The following is a 19,735-nucleotide window of genomic DNA, read 5'->3' as shown; positions in this document are numbered from 1 at the left end:
AGTGCCTAGAAGCAAGTGAATGATGCATAAAATGAGAGTACTCAACCTGTGCCATTTTCAATTCAATAACAATTTTAATAGATAGTACACAACTGCTCGTAGGTGTTTCTTTTGGATCACAGTTCAAACTTTCACTGGTTTCTCCTAACAAGGTTACTAGCTAACCTAAAGAAGATATGCTGTGTCACCCCAAAACATCTAAGCTAGATGTAGATTTTTAACATGAAGTGACATTTCCCCATCAAAACTATCTTCATTATGCAGTCTGTTTTGTAGTTTTGAAACTAATTGCTACATGCTGTCATTAGATTAATGCAGTGTCTCATACAGTGCCTATCAGATATTTAGGGCATTCTTTTATCTGATAGTATTTTTTCTTTTTTTTTTTTAACCAAGTTCACAAATATGCATGCTGTCAAAGAAACATGTCATACATAAGCACTGTTCTGTTTAAAAAAATATGGTGGATAGAGACAGAACACTCTTTATAACTGGGGAGCTTTGATGAAACTGTACAAAGATGTAACAGCAAGTACACACAAGTAAGAAAGCCAGTGACTGTTTTGTCAGGTATTTTTCTTTTATTGTATGTTTGCTAATTGTAGCTTAAAAAATTAAAACTCTGAGTTAGTATATTTTTTTTAATTATTATTCCGTTACTTTAAGCATTCACATAATTAAGTTCCTCTTTTTTTTTTCTTTTCTTTTCTTTTTTTTTCTTTAATTGGTTATTTATAAATGTAGTGGTCATCTTTCGGAGCTTAAAAAATTTGTAGTGGAAATGCTAAGTCAGGGCTTGACTGAGTGATTGAGCATCTGGTGGGAGGGCAGGGCCAACTCAGGGGGGACTGGAAGGGGTGGAGCCAGGATGCACCCCATCTCAGACCATACTTAAGAGGTGGCAGTGGAGGCAAAGTTATCTTGTTGTTGTTGCTGTGCTTTCTATTGAGTTGTAGCATTGTTCATCCCAAGTTGTGCTGTTGCAGATGATGCGTGATGAAGATAGGATCGTGCTGATGTGCGTATGTGAAAAACTCAGTTGGCAAAAGCTGGGTGAAAACACTCAAAGGTGTAGGATCTGAATGATCTCTGTGTTTTTCTTGACTTTCTGCTTCAGTGCTTGCCTTCTACTCTGTCACAAGGCATTAATAAAAACCCTTTGCAAAGGGAGCATTACATGTTCTTGATATGGCTTGTAGGGACTAATCTTCATATTTTTGTGAAGGCTAATCTTTTGAGAAACTTCTTTGCACAGTATCATACAGTTGTTTTCTGGGCTACAAGGGAATTTTGTATGTCAGTGACCTAAATATGTGACATTGTATAAGACTTTGGCAAGCTAATTGCTTATTACAGAGGAATTTCAAATGAGTATTTAATGAATGAACACTGTCTGCTTAAATATCAGCTTATGGCATTGTAAATCAAGGTTATTGTGTTTAGGTCATGCAAAACTAAGAACTATGAAAGTGACTCTCTATCTCAATGAAATAATCATTTTGACTCTAAATGATTTAAATTAAAATGTGGGTTATGGACTGAAAAAAATGAAAGGCTTTTACTTCAGACTTATATTTTTGACTCATGGCCATCGTGGGGGAAGAAGTAAGTTGTGAGTACCTGAACAGATGGATAAAGCCCTGAGTAGCCCAGTCTGACCTCACGGCTCTGAGCAGGAGGCTGGGTAGGAGACCTCCAGTGGTTTCTTCCTAGCTGAATTATTCTGTCTTTATGTAATTACATAATATCAAGTGCAGTTCAGAAACAACAGTGATATGAAAACTGAGATCTTGCAGTGATACTGTTTCAGCATATACTTTTATTTTATCTGAAAGTGTAATTTTTATATCAGCATTTTTTTTTCTTAGTTCTGGTAGTAGGCCTATGTTATATATACAGACAGATAATATTTATCTCTTCTGACATGCTGATAAAGCACTTAGAGATAGGTAAAGCTGCAAACATTCCCCCAAAAATGCCTCCCAAGAATGTATCTTCACTAAGCTCATGGCTTAATCCTCCAAATCCATCTTTAAAGGCTTTATTTAAAACCTAAGCTGTACTGAAATTGTATCTTCTTGGAAGTTGCTTTCCCAAATTAAGTTAAATGAGTCTTTCCTGGCTTATGTTAAGCTACAGTTAAAAAATAAACAAGGAAAAAAGCCACAACAACAAAAAAAAACATAAAATAAAATTGCTTTGCTTTACTCATGATGCACTTGTTTTGTCAATGACAAAGGAAAATAGATTTTATGTTGCTTGCATCTAAGATTAATATGCACTTTTCATAGCCCCCAAATTAATCCTAGATCTGAGTAAATATAGCAAGTAAAAGAAATAATAAAAGGGAAAGCCTGCATCAGTATTTCTTCCAGTTCTTAATCTCTGCAAATAAGCGTATTGAGCTTTTGATGTAATTTAAGTGTTACATCCACTTAGACAAACTGAATTTAGCTTGAGAAACAGGAAGATGACAACAAGTTTGAGTGTGTTTTTATGATCTTTGTTAAGATTTTGGAAGAGCCAAGCAGTGCATTTAGGCATTTATGGATTCCTTGATAAATTGGCCTTGGTGGTATTCTGCCAGGTGGAAGAAGTATGAGGGTTGCTCTGAAAGTAGTGCCTCCTACTTTATGATGTTGTTCCACAACATCAGAGACAGATGTTGGTGGTATGGCAGTAGAGGTTGAACCTTCCCACTGATATTCCATTACATTTAGTTGGTCTGTGACAGATGGCAGTAGAGGGACAGTCAGAATGACATCTGACAAAGAAGTGTGGATGAAGCGAAAGTGTGTCACTGAATTCTTCCTTGTGGGAAAAAATGGCACCCACTGACATTCACTGATACTTGTGAAAGATTTGTGCAGACTAAACAGTGGATATGAGCACTGTGAGGTGGTGGCTGGTGCACTTCAGCAGTGCTGATAGCAAGCTGAAAGGCAAGCTGTATTTCAGAGGACCATGCAGATTTTTACAAGTATGACATGCAGGCTCCTGTTGGTTGCTGGCAGAAATGCGTAGCTAACAGAGGTGACTGTTGAAAAAGAGTAAATTCTTAGCTACACTCTTTCAGAAAGTGTTATTGGGATCTTCATATCCATGAAAATAAATAGGAGGCACTACTTTCAGAGTTCATCAATACTTTTTAGATATTACAATCAAAATAAAGGTAGACAAACACAGCTAGTTTTGATTCAGGAAAAAAATCGATGACAATACCAATAGAGTGACTGCTAGTAACCCCATGCCTGGGCCAAGATGGCCTGTTCTGGGCTCTTCATTCTGATCTGCTGTAGTTACTGCACGGAGTTAGTGCACTCCCACCAGCAGTTAGCTTGTTGTGTGGTGGTTGTAGCAGGAAGAGGCTGCTGTTTCAAAGGCAAACTACATATTTGCATCAGTTTCTCTTTTCTGTGTATGACAATAGCTAGCCTATTATATTAACGATCGTTGTGTTTTTCAGACCCTTTCAAACTGTAGAAAGTTCTGAGATAATCAAATTCAAAGTAAAAAATAAAATCTTTGTAAAACAAGACAAAATTCTGGGCAGCTTATTTTTTCTCTTTGACTAAGATTTCAAATATAGAAAGAGAACTCTTTGGGTAATTTATAATATCTTAAAGATTTATACTATCTTAAAGATTTATCAAAAGTATGACATTATATAAAAAATTGTGCAACTGTGGAGATCTCTGCTAAATACTCTTTTTCAAGGAAGACCTATGAGCAACGAAGGAAAGATTCTTTGCCTCAGTATATTTAAAAACAAACAGAACCTAATCCTAAAATATTTTGCTTCTCTACCAAAGTAAATCCAGTAGATCTCACAAAGCTTACAATATTCCATCTGGACCTGAATTGAAAAGTAGGTCTTTCTTGCTATAATGTGTTTATTAAAAAAAAAAAAAAAAAAAAAAAAAAGTATCCTTGAGGGAAAAGATTTTGAGATTTATCACCCTAAAAAAAAAACAATACGCTAAATGTTCCATGGCTTTTTAGCCAATGCTTTTCCTCACACTTGTGGTTCCAGAGGGATAAACTTCATTTTTGCCAGAACCATAAAATCTAATGAATTTATGATTTTTGATATCATTGCTCTAACCAGCTTTACTCATTGTAAGTAGGACTACGTATTAGCTGATAAATTAGGTGAACTGTTCATTAGACCATCTAACCTGACTTTAAATTGAAGAAAGTGAGGACTTAGTAATTTTCTGAGCTGACTGGAAAACCTGACACTGAGTTAAAAAAGAGCACAGAAGAATGTGCTTCTGGAAAAATACATAAATAAAGTAAATCTGAGCGAAAACACAACCAAGATAGACTTACTCTCAAAAGTGAAAAGAAGTAACTGACATCAGCAATATTAGTCACAATAGCTGAAGAACCTTTATGTCCTCTGTAGATGAAGAAGGCAATGATAAAAAGAGGGAACTTCCATTTTGCTTTTCTAGCAAAGACAACTTGGTACAGATTCATACCTTATGAATCTTAAGACATTAGGTCTTAATACTCATAAGTCTTAATTACTAGCTGCTTTAATGAGACTTTAAAGCAAAGTCTTATTTTAGACAGTGACTTTTTGTCTTCCCTGTAATGGAGTTCCTGATCAGTATACTTATGTATTCAAAACCTCAAGAATTAGCTTTCTCCTTTATGAATTTATTTTGTTTTTTAATAATATAGGAAAGTAGAAAAAAAAATCTTTTACTGATATTGAACAATCATACCATATATAATGACAGTATGATCAGTAATTAAAATTTGATGCATATACATAAAACGTGGGATAAATGTACCACCTACTGATGATTTGTAGGTTTAAATTCTCATAGAAGCTTATGAAAGTCTACATTATGACAACATTAATGGCAGTGTAAGTCATTTCTTAGATGTATTTTAATTGCTTTCAGGTGCATTTGTTGTAGACCCATCCATTGCACTGTTATTAATTTGTGTACTTTACAGAGGACAAAAAAGTCTCGCTAGCTTTTACAAACAATTTTTCATAAAGCTTTCACCTTCTCAGCAGTCCTTTGCTGTTCCTTGCTGCAAGTTTCTCTAAGCTGTGGACTCTGTGACATATTTTTCAAGACCTTTCTTGAGAGAGAGGACAAATCAAAGGAGAAATAATTTCATAGTCTGGAGTAATATTTGAAGATTTACAGAAAAGTGCTACAGAAACAGCAGTCTGAAAGTAAGGAGAAAAATAGTAATAAAATATTTCTGGCAGAATGGCAGACTGGTTACCAATTCTTATTTGAAGAGAAATAGATTATGTTAATATTATATTTATACATACATAATAATGTTTATGGATTTTGTTCTGTTTATACCTTTACAACCACTTTCACAAGTTACTTTGAGTAAACCATTCTGCCTCTGATCTTTCTTCAAATACGAGGACTAGTAAGACACTCTGACTCTGTATTTCTATTACAAAACTGTCATGCATTGCAGGCAAACTTATTTGACTTCAGGTATCTTTTGTTTGTTTTTTCTCTGAGTTCTGTCAATGTTAGGTCTCACAAGCTATTTCAAACAAAATATTTTTTTTTTGTCTGTGTCTTTCAGATTATTCACTGGCTATATATTGAGTATTAAATAAAACTTTATTTCTTCCAGGAATGAAGAACGACTACTCTTATTAAGAGAATTGTGTTGAACTTAAGATCTGGATCCCAACTTTGGTATGTTGAAAATGAAACTAAAATTTATAATGAGGTGCTGAGAAATGTTTATTACTGTTGAAAAAAGAGCATGTGAAAAGGAGAATTTCATGTAAGAGTTAGTTAACGTATCTGTTAGGGGATTTGATGGTCCAGTGCTCTGTTCTAATCCTCTTGTGTTCCTGCAAGCAATTAGGCAAGTTGCTTTCATCGAAGTCTTGTACTCTGTTGCTAAGGATAGGATTCTGCTCCAGATTAACTCCTAAGTGTAGTTGTTTTAGTTGTAGTTGTCATCGTCTTAACTTAGTGTCTGAGGCCCTACTCAGTGGAGATGTACTTCAGCTGTAATGGAAGCTGTTCAGGTGAACCAAGTTAAGTACCTGCTTTTGGATTAACAAACAGTTTTTGGAACTCTCATCTTTACTGACTGAACTTCAAATATAGTTTTGTGCCTCTTTCTGAATCTGGAGCTAACCCCAACCTGAAAGAAGCAATAAGGAGCAGCTTGTGCAAGTTAACAGAAACGAGCTAGCACTTAGAGACAACTGGTCATCATTGTCCCCTGTTGTAACCCTGCCCCCTTCCATGCATATGCTATTGATCCAGTTTAAAGAGTGATTGGCAATTTACTGTCTTTTTCTGTTTACTATATAGGGACCATCAAAGAGTAGTGTATGTAAGGTGTTTGACTTACGTATTTTGCATTTGAATGCCAGTGGTCAGTCTTGCTTTGGTATCTAGAGAAGGCTGCTTCCAAAGAAATCCTGGAGAGTAGAAGTTGGACAACCAAATTCTTTTGCTCATTAGTTTCCTAAACTATTTTTGAGCCATATTTGCATTTGTAGAATGGAGATAACAGTGTGGCTTCTTCTCAACTGCCTATGATAGGGTCTGACAAAGTGTATAAAGTACAAATACTAACAAATATGTTCAGTTTGCTTATTAGATGTAAGGAAGATATACTGGCAAGAGCGCATACACTTTGCTTTAGCTCCAAAGTGTCAGTTAAATGCTGTTGCACATAGGAAGTCCCAGATAGTCTAGTCTAAAGAAAGAAAATGCAGATCAAGGCCCAAGGGAAAAAGAGTCCTGAGAAATGTAATACAGGCAGAATAAACATACAAGGAAAGGGCAAGCCTGATATACAGCAGGATAGAACAGAAAATTATTAGAAATGGAAGGAAATATCATAGGCAGGCATTTTATATCACAGCATGCAAATCATCTTTAGCAAAATACAAAGTGCAAGAAACGTGACAAAAGAATCACTCTGAAGATATATAAAAAGCAGATCAGATACAGCAACAATAAATACATAATATAGTTTCATAAATATCCTGCCAGCAAACAACCCTTTCCTTGTCCACCGTGAATTTGTCATATATGATGCCCAGTGTTGTTATTTGTCTTTCTCAAAGTTCTAATTTATGTGAGTTATTAAAAAAATGCACAAAAAGATTAACAAAACTACTTTTTATTGTAACAAAAATAGAAGTTAAAAGTGATCTAGATGAAAGAACACAATGCTTAGGCGTTACTTTAATAGAATCCAGACTGTTAGTCTAACTATTCATTGTTAAACATTTTCTCATAAAGTAAATGATGTATTTACTAGGGGTATTAGTTAAGGATTGAGTAATTTATGTATTGGGATGAAGAATCTCAGAAGGAGATGAGATGTTGGATCTGATTTCCTTTCTGGTTTGGTTTAAAAAAAAAAAAAAAAAAGAAAAAAAGAAAAAAGGTAGTGCTAAATGCTTAAAAGCATTTTCACTAAAACTTTTCAGAAAGGACATCCAAGTTGCTTGATTCATACTCTTTCTGTAAAAATGAAACATGGAAATCTTGAGAGACCTACTGTTCACATATACTTTAAAGCCTGGGGTTAGAGTTGGGAGCCAAGCCAGCTACATACTGTCAGCTGGCCAACAATGCATCCCTGAATCTTAAGTACCAAAGATGCACTAATGGTATTAAACTTAATCACATGAGATTTAGTGAACTGAAGGCAATGTATTTGAAAGGTTAGATACACTTATACTGAATTTCTAGTAACTGAAGTATCACTGTGAAATCTTCCTTTTCTAGTTTTCACTGAACTGTTTTTATTGGAAATATTCCATGTGAATAGTTTTCTTTTGATCATGTTTAGTATAAATGCTTTCTTCTTAAAAAGAGGCTTGAGTCAGGGGAGGCAAACCACACAAGCTAGGAAGGCCTTTTATGAACTATTTTAATAATGTTATTCATAATAACTCTAATGATAAAGATATCTTTACTTTACTCTCACTTATTCACTCTCATCTGCTGGAGCAGGGGTACCTGTTGATCCACCATCATGCAAGAATCTGATGGCATCAGGGTGTTTGTTTTGTGGAGGTTTTGTATAACCCCTGTAGTCTTGCAATACAAAGTAGCCACTCCATTTGCTGTTCTCTTGGAGTTACACATCTTGTTGATGGCTTGTGGGGGCTAGTGGCCTGGTACAGATTCTCACAGCTGACTTCATCAATTCTTGCAGATCCAACAGATTGCTGATTTCCAGGTCTTGTTCGTGAGCTTGTTCATAATTCATTCACAGCATGTACTTTTTTTTCTTTTTTCAGCCTGTTGTTTTCCAGTAGATAGGTCTTCATCCAAACTTACTGAGACCTATGAAAATTATTCATATTTAAATAGACAAAAAAGGAGCCTTTCTGACAGGAACAATTTTACATCTTGCTAGTGCTTTTTGCCTATTTGTTGTCTTACTTCAAAAATAATTGACTCTTATCAAATTGTGTACGTCTACTTCAATTAACAATAGTTGTATCAGAGTACTTCAAATTGGGTATGTCTACTTCAATTAACAATAGTTGTATCAGAGTACTTGGTGATCTGTTCTCTAAGTTCTGCTCTAATTCAATTTTTTTCTTCATGTTCCTATGTATGTTTCTAAATTTTTCTGAGATTTACATGTAAATACTCTAGAAATATTACTTATTTTTCCCCTATGTGTCTCTTACCATTAAAAGAGCCAGTAAATGGGTGCTGTACTCCTTCAGATTTGATATTTTCTGCAATCTTACTTTTTTAGTACATATCATCACATGGCAGATAACTTCAAAATTATGATATATCAGCACTGAACAGAAAGTGGTAGATGGGACCTGCAGAATCATGTAGTCACTAGTAGATACTTCGATGTAACTTATCTGCTTCTCTCTGATTCATTTAACGCACAGACTTATCGTCTTGCTTCAGTTATTGGAGGAGGTGGCTTGAGGTGTACATTTATCTGGAGAGACTAAGGCAACAAAAGGGGTCAAATGCTGTCCAATTTATTTATTACAATTTCTAAAAGCTGTGGAATGTATGGAAGATGAGAAAGCTAGCAATAATGAAGCAAGAAATCCTAGCAAATGGTTTATAAAGCAGGGATGGTCACTACCAGTGTTCCAGTAATGTCTCATTGGTCCATAAAGAAAGGGCAGCAAGTCAATCAGCAATGTCTCATTGAACTGCATGACTGCATTTTGATGGACGGGGTACCTGACCTACCTTGGAACTCCTCAGGTTTTTACCATGGTGGTTGCCCAGGGCAGCAGCTGGTTGTCATGGACATTTTTGTTTTGTTCGTCAGGCAGCAGTGTTTGTAGTATGTACCCTCCTCTTGGGTAATCGAGAGTTGATCACAAAATTGTTGCATGGTGTGCTGCAAGGTATACACACACTTCATGGTGGTCCTCTCCTTCAAGATGAGCCCCATAAGTCAGCTTGAATGCCCAAAAAGAACAACAGCTGCAAAGGGTTTCACTTGCTTGCCCAGCCACGTTTCTGATACTGCTGTGATCATGGTTATCATTAACCCCAAAAGCTCACTGAGTAGATTTTGTTTTGGATTTGTGCTGCTGAACAAGCTTCGAGCCAAAAAGTAGTTCCAGCTTCTCACATTTGTGAGTAACTTTCTCTCCTGTTTTGAAATTCTGCTGTTTTTTCAAGTTTTCCTTATCTCTTTAACACATATTGTTTCATAGTTTTGTACATTAGCTTTAAATACTGTGAGATGCAGATGGCATAAACTGGCTATTGAGGGAGGAGATTTTGTGCAGTAAGACTGCAGCCAACAGTCACAACATGGAAACCTGATATGTTACTAAGCCCTTCAGAAAAAATTAAAAGAGTTAAGATTCCGTGTATCCTAGAAAGATATCAAATAAAACTTTGCATCTCTGCAGTGCCCAATAGTGAATTAACTATATATACATACATGAGTACATGAAGTATTTAAGTTATTTGCCTCAGTCTTCATTGCCAGTCAGGCTTCTCGTGCCTCTTGTGTCCCTGAATTTCTGATTGGGTTCGCATGAGCAAAATTCACTTCCAGTGTAAGAGCAGAGCAAGTCTGAGACTACCTCATGAGGCTGAAAGTATACACATCTATAGGGCTAAACAGCATGCATCCTAGTATTCTGAAGGAACTATCTGATGTGGTTGGAGAGAGATGGACTTGAGATTGGATTGTTTGGTGGTTTAAGAATTGGTTGAATGGTTATAGCCAGAGGGCTGTTGTCAATGGCTCTATGTCCAGGTGGAGGCTGGCCACATCTGGTGTCCCCCAGGATTCCATCTTGGAACTGATGCTTTTCAATGTGTTTATCAATGACAAACAGTGGAATTGAATGTACCCTCATCAAGTTTGCTGATGACATTAAGCTGAGTGGTGAAGGGATGCCATGCAGGGGGACCCGGAGAGGCTTGAAAAGTTGAATAAATGAGAACCTAATCAGGTTTAACAATGCCAAGTGCAAGATGTTGCACTTAGGTCAAGGTAATTCCAAAATATATGTATAGACTGGGAAAATAACTCAATCAGAGCATCCCTGCAGAGAAAAACTCGGGAGCCCCAGTGGACAAACAGCTGAGCATGAGCCAACAGTGTGTGCTTTCAGCTCAGAAAGCTGGAATATTCTGTACTACGTCAAAAGAGGGGTGACCAGCAGGGAGAGGGAGGTGATATGCCCATCTACTCTGCTCTTCTGATGCTCCATCTGGAGTACTGTGCCCAGGCCTGGGGCACCAGTGCAAGAGAGATGTGGAGCTGTTGGAGCAGGTCCAGAGGAGGGCCATGAAGATAATCAAAGGGCTTGAACCCCTCTCCTATGAAGAAAGATTGATGGAGCTGGCCTTGATTAGCTTAGAGAAAAGAAGGCTCTGGGATGACCTCACTGTCACCTTCCAGTACTTGAAAGGAGCTTAGAAGCCGGAAGGATATCAACTTTTTACACAGACTGATAGTGATAGGACAAGGGAGAATGGCTTTAAGATAAAAGAGGGGAGATTTACATTAGAAGTTAGGAAGAAAATTTTTAATCAGAGGGTAATGAGGCACTGGAATATGTTGAGCAAGAAAGCTGTAGATGTCCCATCCCCGGAGATATTGAAGCCAGATTGCATGGGTCCTTGGGCAGTCTGATCTTGTGGGTGGCAACTCTGCCTGTGGCAGGGGATTTGGGATTAGGTTATTTTTAAGGACACTCCAGCCTAAGCTGTTCTATGATTCTGTGATTGTTAACATCTGTAAGAATTCAGGAGTTGTGAACAGTTTTAATGATTAACATAATCAACATCGCTAAAGAGAAGTAGGCTGAACATTCTTTTAGGAAATGCACTAAAATGTATTCACTGCTCAAACAATACTAGTTCAGGCAAATTTGGAATAACAGTTTGATGTAATGAGTTAGGAATATGCCTTTCATAAAGGCTTTAGCAACAATGCATTGTAAAAATATGGCAGATATATTTAGTGTTCTTACCCTTCAGATAGTTAAAAAACCCAACTCTGAGAAAAGAGCTCACTATGAGGACAATCATTGGAGTCTCTCAGGATATTTATCAAACAGTAGCATCTCATACTGAAGTGCTTCAATATATTTTGCTAATAGGTACCTTTAAAAAATTATGAGAAATTGCAGTTTTTGCATGCGGTTGAACTTTGAGACCTATAACTCAGAAAGGCTGCGGGGCAGGAAGAGTGTAGGCATGATTAATAAAATGGATTTGAAGCAATAATTAATTTTTATTTGCTCGGTTATAGTGACAGAAAGAAACCAATGTAAAACTGTCACATTTGAGTTCTGAATTGCTGGGAAACATTCAGTTTATATTTTATTCTTTTCCTTTAAAAATTGCTTTTTGAAAACTGAGTACGCTTGTAAGTAGCAAAACTGTTAACCTTGTAAAGCTGAAGTCTATTCACATAGCATTTAGACACTAGTATTTGACATGTTAATTGACAAACAGTAGTGATATTACAGAATCATTTTAATGTCGTTCTCTGCTCTTGGAAATTGTCATTGTTCTCTTGATATCAATGTCAGCTGAGTTTTTATACTCCTTCAGTCCCTGACAACTTTGTGAAAAGTACAAATTTGGTATTCTGACTTGAGGAAAGATTGCACTGACATGATGTGTAAATCAGGGACTCTCTAAAAGGCATGATGTCTTAAAGGAGCTAAGCTTTATTACAAATATGAGCCAGGGTAGTGATTATGAGGGTGTTTTTTCTATTTTAAATGTTGGACCAAAATCATCAAGCATTTCTCTATGGTAATTAAAAATACAGATAAGCAAAATTTCCCGCAGAGTTTTTCTATCAGCCAACATCTAAAAATTTCTACATATATTCTTTGGGGGAAACAATTGATTAGCCACTTTCTTACACTTAATATTTGCTCTGATTTTATAGTAACAACTATTGGTCTTCTAAGATAAAGTGTAATTGAAACAGAAGTATCTTTTATCATTTAAACTTGATTTTAAAGTATCATCAGAACAAAGAACTTTCAGAGAAAAATAATCTGTATGTTTCAGTATGATGAATGATATCCTTTGTTAAACTTCTGTCCACTTTTAAATCAGTAGGAATCATTAAATGTCAGAATTTTACCTCTCTTATTCATCTGTTCCAAAAAAAGAATTTTATGCTGAAATTAAATTAGCTTCCTGCAGTTTGAGCAAATGTCTCTGATTGCATCTATGCATTCCTCCATGCTCAACCTTATGCGAGATAGGCTCTCATGATGTGTAATTTGTTTTTAACAGGTCTAGATTAGCTCTGATAATTGGAATTCCATATTCAGGCATCCTATATGCAGAATATAGGCTTGTGCTCAAATTGTAGACAAGCAAAGTGATTTTGCCTTGAATTGTTCCTGTGATGTAGATGGCCTAGTCTAGGATTCTTTGACGTGTTTTGAAGAATCATATTCTCCACAGAATTTTAAAGCAGTATATGAGATTTACTAGCAGACTTAGAAACTTCATGGGAAACCAAACCAATCCACCTCATGAAAATTACAGCAAACTAGTTTGGTAAAATGTTATTTTTAGCTTAATATGAAATCAACCAGTTGAAAACAGGTGTTAAGCGTAATTAATAAAATTGACATTGAATGCTTTGTGGCTACATTTTTGTCCCTTGCTGGGAAAAACAAGCAAACAAGAAACTTAGGCATAAATTTGGCAGCTTGTTAGCCTTTCAGTTAAGGGACCAAAATCCCTTCATCTGTGTTCCCGTGGCTGATTCATTGCTTGCCTCCAGTGGTCAATCAGAGGTTCAGGCCGTGATTCAGCAAATCCCATACACTTGTATAGCAGGATAAAAATGAGCAGATATGAGAAGTTCTGCACTGTAAGTTCACTAAGCTTTGCATTCTATAATTGTGACAGAATTGTATGAGAATTGGGCTGTTCAGTAATACATTTACTTATTTTTAAAAAGTATATATTTTTCAGACTATTGATGAAGAAGTTTAATAGTGCCCTTGACCTATGCACATGTATAAGAGAGAGTGCACTCAAAATAATGCCTTTATTTGCTTTTTGTAAGCCTTATTTGCTTTCAAACCCATTTTTTTGGCTAATAAAACTCACTAATTTAAATTTTTCCCATCTGACTTAAAAAAAAAAAAAAAAGAAAAGAAAAATCACATCTATGGAACAGATAAATTTTGTAACCAATTAGGTGTGTGTTGCATATTTTTGTCCTCATAAAATAAGCATATCTTGTCTTAGCACAAATACTGAACATTTTCAAATGTAATGCAAGGAAGCAGGGGATAAAAATCTTTGTTGTCCCCTCCCCCATCTTTTTTTCACACTGAGGTGTCAGTTTTCATACACAATATGCTTTCTACGAGTCTGTCAAATTACAAATAAGAATCTTGCCATCTCTTTCCTCTCATTTTTATACTCATTTGGTATACTTTGTTCCAGGATAGAAAGTGATTTCTTTTTTCTCTCTCTCATCTCTAAGCAACAGAATGCTCAGAATGTGTTCTTTTTTAGTAGAAACAACACTATTTCATTTGGAGGCCAGAAGTCTGCTCTGTTGATAATCTAGTCTCCATGCTCTTTCAATTACAAAACCGTGTGCTGTTGTGTTATGGGATAGAATGAGTACCTGAAGTCATGTTTGAAATTTTAAAGGTGAGAATATTGCCAAAATATTCAGACAGGAATATTTATACATTCATTATCATAGTATATTCAAAATGTTTGAAAAGGTCTGAAATACTTTTATTCCTGATTTTCAAAGCATGCGAACGACACTGCAGCTCTTTTAGTGGCTGACTTGATTTTTTAAGATGTTTTTTGGTTATATGATTGCAACTGTTAACATGATGTAATACAGAAATGTTGTATTTTGATAAATATATATTTTTGCTAAACAATAGACATAGTAGACATAACAGTTGAAGTCAGGATCAAGGTTTGTTGCAGTTAATTGAATAAAAATTAGGACAATGCTTTAAATGTAAGAGTGGATCGGTAACTAGGAACTACAACAGTAACTGTAAGACATGAAGAACAGTGTAAGTGTATAAATTAATTCGAACAGAATTAACAACTTCAAAAGCAGGTAAAGGGAATGAACTGAAATTCCTGTGCTGTTTTTGTTCACATGAGTACTGAATTACTCCTTTTGCAATTTCTGTGGTTTAATAGCAGAACATAAATAGAATCCAGTAAATAGTTAATATGCCTTTACTGGCTTTACATTAAAAATTAAAAATTAAAAAACATTACTGAGATTTAGAAGTAGGAAAAAATTAGTGAGAGGACAAGAATTATGGGAAAAGTTAATGAAAAGTGTATGAGAGATGTATTGGAACAGCAATATAGTAAATATATGTATCTATACACATGTGAGCATGCAGGTTGCTCCAAAAAGAATGCCTCCTATTTATTTCTGTGAAACTGCGAAGAGCACAACAACACTATCAGCTACAATTCTCAGCTACAGTCACTGTATTTCTACATAGTCACCGCCATTAGCTATACATTTTCAATGGCAATGAACAGGAGCCTGCATGCTGTGCTTGTGAAAATCAGCGTGGACATGTGGAACGTGGTTTGTCTTTCACATCGCTGTTGCTACTACTGAAGTGTGCCACCCACCAACTCACTGTGTTCACATCCACTGTTTGGTCTGCACTGATCTCCCACAAACATCAATTAATGTCAGCTGGTGCAATTTTTTCCACATGGAGAAATTCAGTGACATACCTTTGCTTCATCTGCACTTCCATGTCAGATGCCATTTTTGTCAGACTGCCCCTCTGCTGTCATCTGTCACATGGCAAAAAAGTGTAATGGAGTATTGGTGGGAAGGTTCAACCTCTACTGACTACCACCAACATATCTCTCATGTATTGTGCCAACATAATAAAATAGGAGGTCTTCATTTCAGAGCAGCCCTCAGAAAAGAAAAGAATATGGTGGCACTGGGAATGAGAAGCCAATATGACAGATAAACAGAAAGACCTAAAAGATGTAACATATAGTAAATGTGACAGAAATGAATAAAGGCTCTCTACAATTTCAAAGTTGATAGGTAAGTCAGATTTACCTTTAAGTAGGTGATACAGTAACTTTCACTGATATAAATTCATTCATGTTTTGTGAAATGAATAGAATAGAAGCTAACCAAAAATAACTGCAGTTATTTAAAGTGGAAGTGATAAATGCATGTAGTTGGAGGGAAGAAGATGAAAGCTGAGTAAATAGACAATATTCCTTACTCCACATATAAACAGATATTGTGATACTGTAAGCATGGTTCATTCATGTCAACTGGGTGTAGAAAATAATGCTTGCATTTGATCGTATGACTGAATAAAAGTGATTGCAATGTTTCAAAATCTCATGTAAATGTATACTTCAGCACTCCTATACAGGAAGGTTAATGGCTTAGAGTCAAGGTGTAACCAATTTTAGTTCACACAATGAATAATGGAGAAACAAATGGAAAAAGAGCAGATTTTGCTTGTGTGTCACATAAATAAGTCTGAATAACTACAGCTTTTGCTTTGATTCTGTGTAAGCCAAGCTGAAATCAGATAAATATTTCATAACAAGGTAGAATTTAGTCCATGAAATACTTGTGTAGCCAAGTGGGACATAGGTTGTCCAAATGAAATTCTTACTGTCCTGTAGTCTTTAAAAATATAATAAAAGCCTATTCTTGCCTGTTCTTAAGATTGTTAACCCTCTGGAGTATAAGTGTCTTGTATATTGTAATATTAAAATATATAGGAGTAGAAAAAACTCATAATTCATAATTTGTTCTTCCTTGGGCTACACTGCAGGTGCTTTGAACTTGATTTAGAAGAAAATCTATGTCTGTCTTTGAAAAAACTATTAAAGACTTTATCTTCCATAAAAAAAAAAAATTAATTGTAGGAAGTTACATTTTACTTAAAAAAACAAACAAAAACCAAAACAATATTGCAGTTTTATTTCTTTTCTAATGAGGAATTTATCTAAAGAATATTGATCATAGTCAGGATTCAGTAATCTGAGGTGCAGTAGTGTCCAAACTAACTGAAATTAATAGAAGCATACATACCTCTGCCTGATCCTTTTCGAAAATGTATTATGTTATGAGAAGAAATGTTAGTGTACAAATGGTTTCTGGACTTCTGAAATGAAAAAGGCACGGATTAATTGCTGAATTTGAAGACAGCTTATACATATCATCACAGAGCTATTAATTATTATGTTTAACTCATTGCTTATTTTGGCTTTGATACTGAAGGAATGAAAGAACACTACCATCCATTTGAATGACTCAATGAACATGAGATCTAAAGATCCAAGGTCTCACTGATGTTTTGCACATGAATTTTTAAGATTTTGATATTGTCCTTTACCACATGATCATAAACTGACTTTTCATAGGCTAAACATGAATATCATATCCTTTACTGCAAACTGTTCAGAAAGATAAGGATTAAATTATCACTCCTCATGGGATAGCATTCCAAAGGACATATTTTTGTCCAGAACAAGATTGCTCTTCTTAAACGAATTATAGAATTATCTCCACTTAGAGTGCATTAATTTGTGCCATGGAATTGCCTAGAGCGCATAAAACTGTTCTGAGTGGAACCAGACTATAAAAATATATCTAATATAATCTGTCCACAAGGGATTCAGACTAGACTATAACTAGTCTGAAAACAAAAATATCTAAAATCTATAACATTGTTATCTCATCTTCAGTATTAACAATTTTGTTTTATAGGACCGTTATTGCTGATATATTCTACCTAATAATGTAGATATAACAAGTACGTCTGTGCTAGGAACAAAATTATGCAGTATATTCATAGAAGCTTAGGAAAAAAAAGTGATTGTTAAGACACGCGTGCTCGTGGTTCCAGTATAAAGAAAAAAATAAATAAATAAAATAATAATCAAATAAATAAAACACGCTCATTTTGAAGAGCCACAGGAAGATCTCCTGTTGCCTGGGTGATAAAAACAGCAAAACATAGGGATAAGCAGCAGGTTTAAAACTGCCGGTGCTGAATGAGAACCAAACATGAAATATTTTTGAGGTAACTAAGGCAACTTCATGGAGGTGGCTGTGAATGTTTCAGAAAGAGAAATGAGAAAGAAAAGTGAACCAACAATAAAAACGTTGAAAATGATTGATGACGGAAGGAATGAAAAAACAGTGAATAAATCAAGGCTAGATGAAACCTAATGTTACTTATATAGGGTCAAAAATAAAGAATTCTCTGCAGGGAATCACAAGAGAAAAGGATTATAAGAGGAAAATATGTTCAAAGATTTAAGATCTTTTACAATATGTTTTGAAACTGAAAGTTGGAGTTATTAAAGCAGATTGGATGCAAACAATAGAGAAGAAATAATGAGGAGCTGGATTCTTGTAAGGATCTTTAGTCGATTCTTGCGTGTTGCTAATCAGGAGAATAGAACCACATGCATTAAATTTTAAAATTGCACAAATCTAGGAAGGCAGACAGGAACATCAGGAATAATTTCTAGCAGTAGTTTACAAACTATTGAACAATTTGTTTAGTATTACATGTAAGGACAATCAAGCTTAAGTCACTCTAGAATTTAAAGGAAACTGGGGCAAGTGATATCAGCTAAGTGGGCATGATTAAAGAAGAGGAAGGACATAAAAATTCCTATGTAAATCTCATGAATTTTACCAGTGTGGTAACCATCAGTGAGTGATGGTTCGTTAGTAGTTGGAATCAGGAGGGACAAAGGGAATAGAATTCATCAGCCTGGAAGAGCAGTAGGTGAGGGGGCAATGGAATAAAGCCTACACAGTGATTAATGGTATTAAGATGATAAGTAGAGAATGATTAATCTTCAAGAAACAGTCTACTCACTGAAATTATCGTTTAGAAGACATTAAAAGAGAAATAAGTGTTTTTGTATACAACCTACAGTTGAAGGTGTAAATTATTTCAAAATAGATTGTACTTCTATTGTTGTTAAGTACAGCATTCCAAAACAGGTTCTAGTTCTGAAATTCTTTGTGACCTGTAGCTTGAAAAAGATACCGTTGTGAGGGCAGTTCTTGCTGTGCTCCCATACATGTTGGCTACTGTTATCCTCTGGATAATATGGGGGGGGGGGGGGGGAGGGAGGGGGAAGTCCTGATACAGTGTGGCAATTTATCCAACTGTAGATGTTCCTGTTCATTCAGGAGAGTTGGACTAGATGACCTTTAAGGCTGTCTTCCAACTGAAATGATTCTATGATTCTATGAAATACAAATATATAATAGTGTTATCAGAATATTAATGTAATGGCCAGTAGTAGCTGATAGAAATATTTCCATAACAAGTTTCATGTCAGCCATTTTGAAGAGCTTTTTACAGAAAGCAAACAGTGAGTTCTTTAATGCATGTATATATATGTAAGAAATAGAGCAGAAGCAGAATCATATAATTAATTACTTCATTCCTTTGATTCAACATCTTTAAAAGTCTTCTACTTAGGTGATTTGATGATATGACAGTCCAACTAATAAAAAAAATGCAGTAACTAAGCACGTAGGATATATAGCAAATAGTGAATCACGAATATTTCAAATATTATCCACAGTAATCATTGAAAAAACTAATCTAGATGAAACTTGGATGAATAAAATGAAATCTTATTGGATTTAGTGAGGCTATTCTTGTGACAAAGCTTAACTCCTATTAGCAGCTGGGTTGGCTTTCTTTTTATTCATTATACTGTTCCTATGAGTATCTGACTTTCACGCTGTTGATGTAAATGAACTCTTTCACTGATGATGATAATATAGTAGAGCAGCAATATGTGTGTATAATGTGCTCTTTAAAAGTACCAAGCTGCAATTATTTTAGGTATGCAAATGATCCAGTTGAGGGTAAGCTACAAGAGAAATTCATAACAGGTTCAAATCAGAATAGAAATGGCTATTTCTGGCTAAGGCTTATTGAAGATATTCTAAAAAAATCCAATTTCATATCAGCCTGAGGAAAATGAATAATTCCTTGTAAGTTTAACATCTCTATGTCAGAGTCCAGTACCTTTGTCCAGGTTCTTTTACAGAAAGCTTCCTCCATGAAAAGTGTTTAACCTTTAATACCAAATTGACTTACTTGTAAATATTTGATATGATTTTTTTGTAAATATTTGATATGGGATTTTTACTAATCAGTGATATAAACAATGTACTGAAATAACAATATTAGCATGACATAGCAATTGCAACATAAAAATAC

The 19,735-nt window shown here is 35.2% G+C and overlaps 1 protein-coding gene across 30 annotated transcripts in view; it reads left to right on the top strand.

Moving 5' to 3' along the window:
* Window positions 1-19,735, top strand: part of LOC116216434 (uncharacterized) — a 393,379-nt gene that overhangs the window by 38,839 nt on the left and 334,805 nt on the right. For all 30 annotated transcript variants that reach the window (XM_085220380.1, XM_085220388.1, XM_085220389.1 and 27 more), the window contains exon 2: window positions 5,629-5,693. The gene's annotated coding sequence lies outside the window, so the exon portion shown is untranslated. The remainder of the gene's footprint in view (window positions 1-5,628; window positions 5,694-19,735) is intronic.

Source organism: Meleagris gallopavo, chromosome 3 (assembly GCF_905368555.1).
Source record: "Meleagris gallopavo chromosome 3, MGAL_WU_HG_1.1, whole genome shotgun sequence".
NCBI classification, from domain to species: Eukaryota; Metazoa; Chordata; class Aves; order Galliformes; family Phasianidae; genus Meleagris; species Meleagris gallopavo.
Note: the sequence above shows the minus strand (reverse complement) of the source record. Positions and strands in the feature narration are given on the sequence as shown.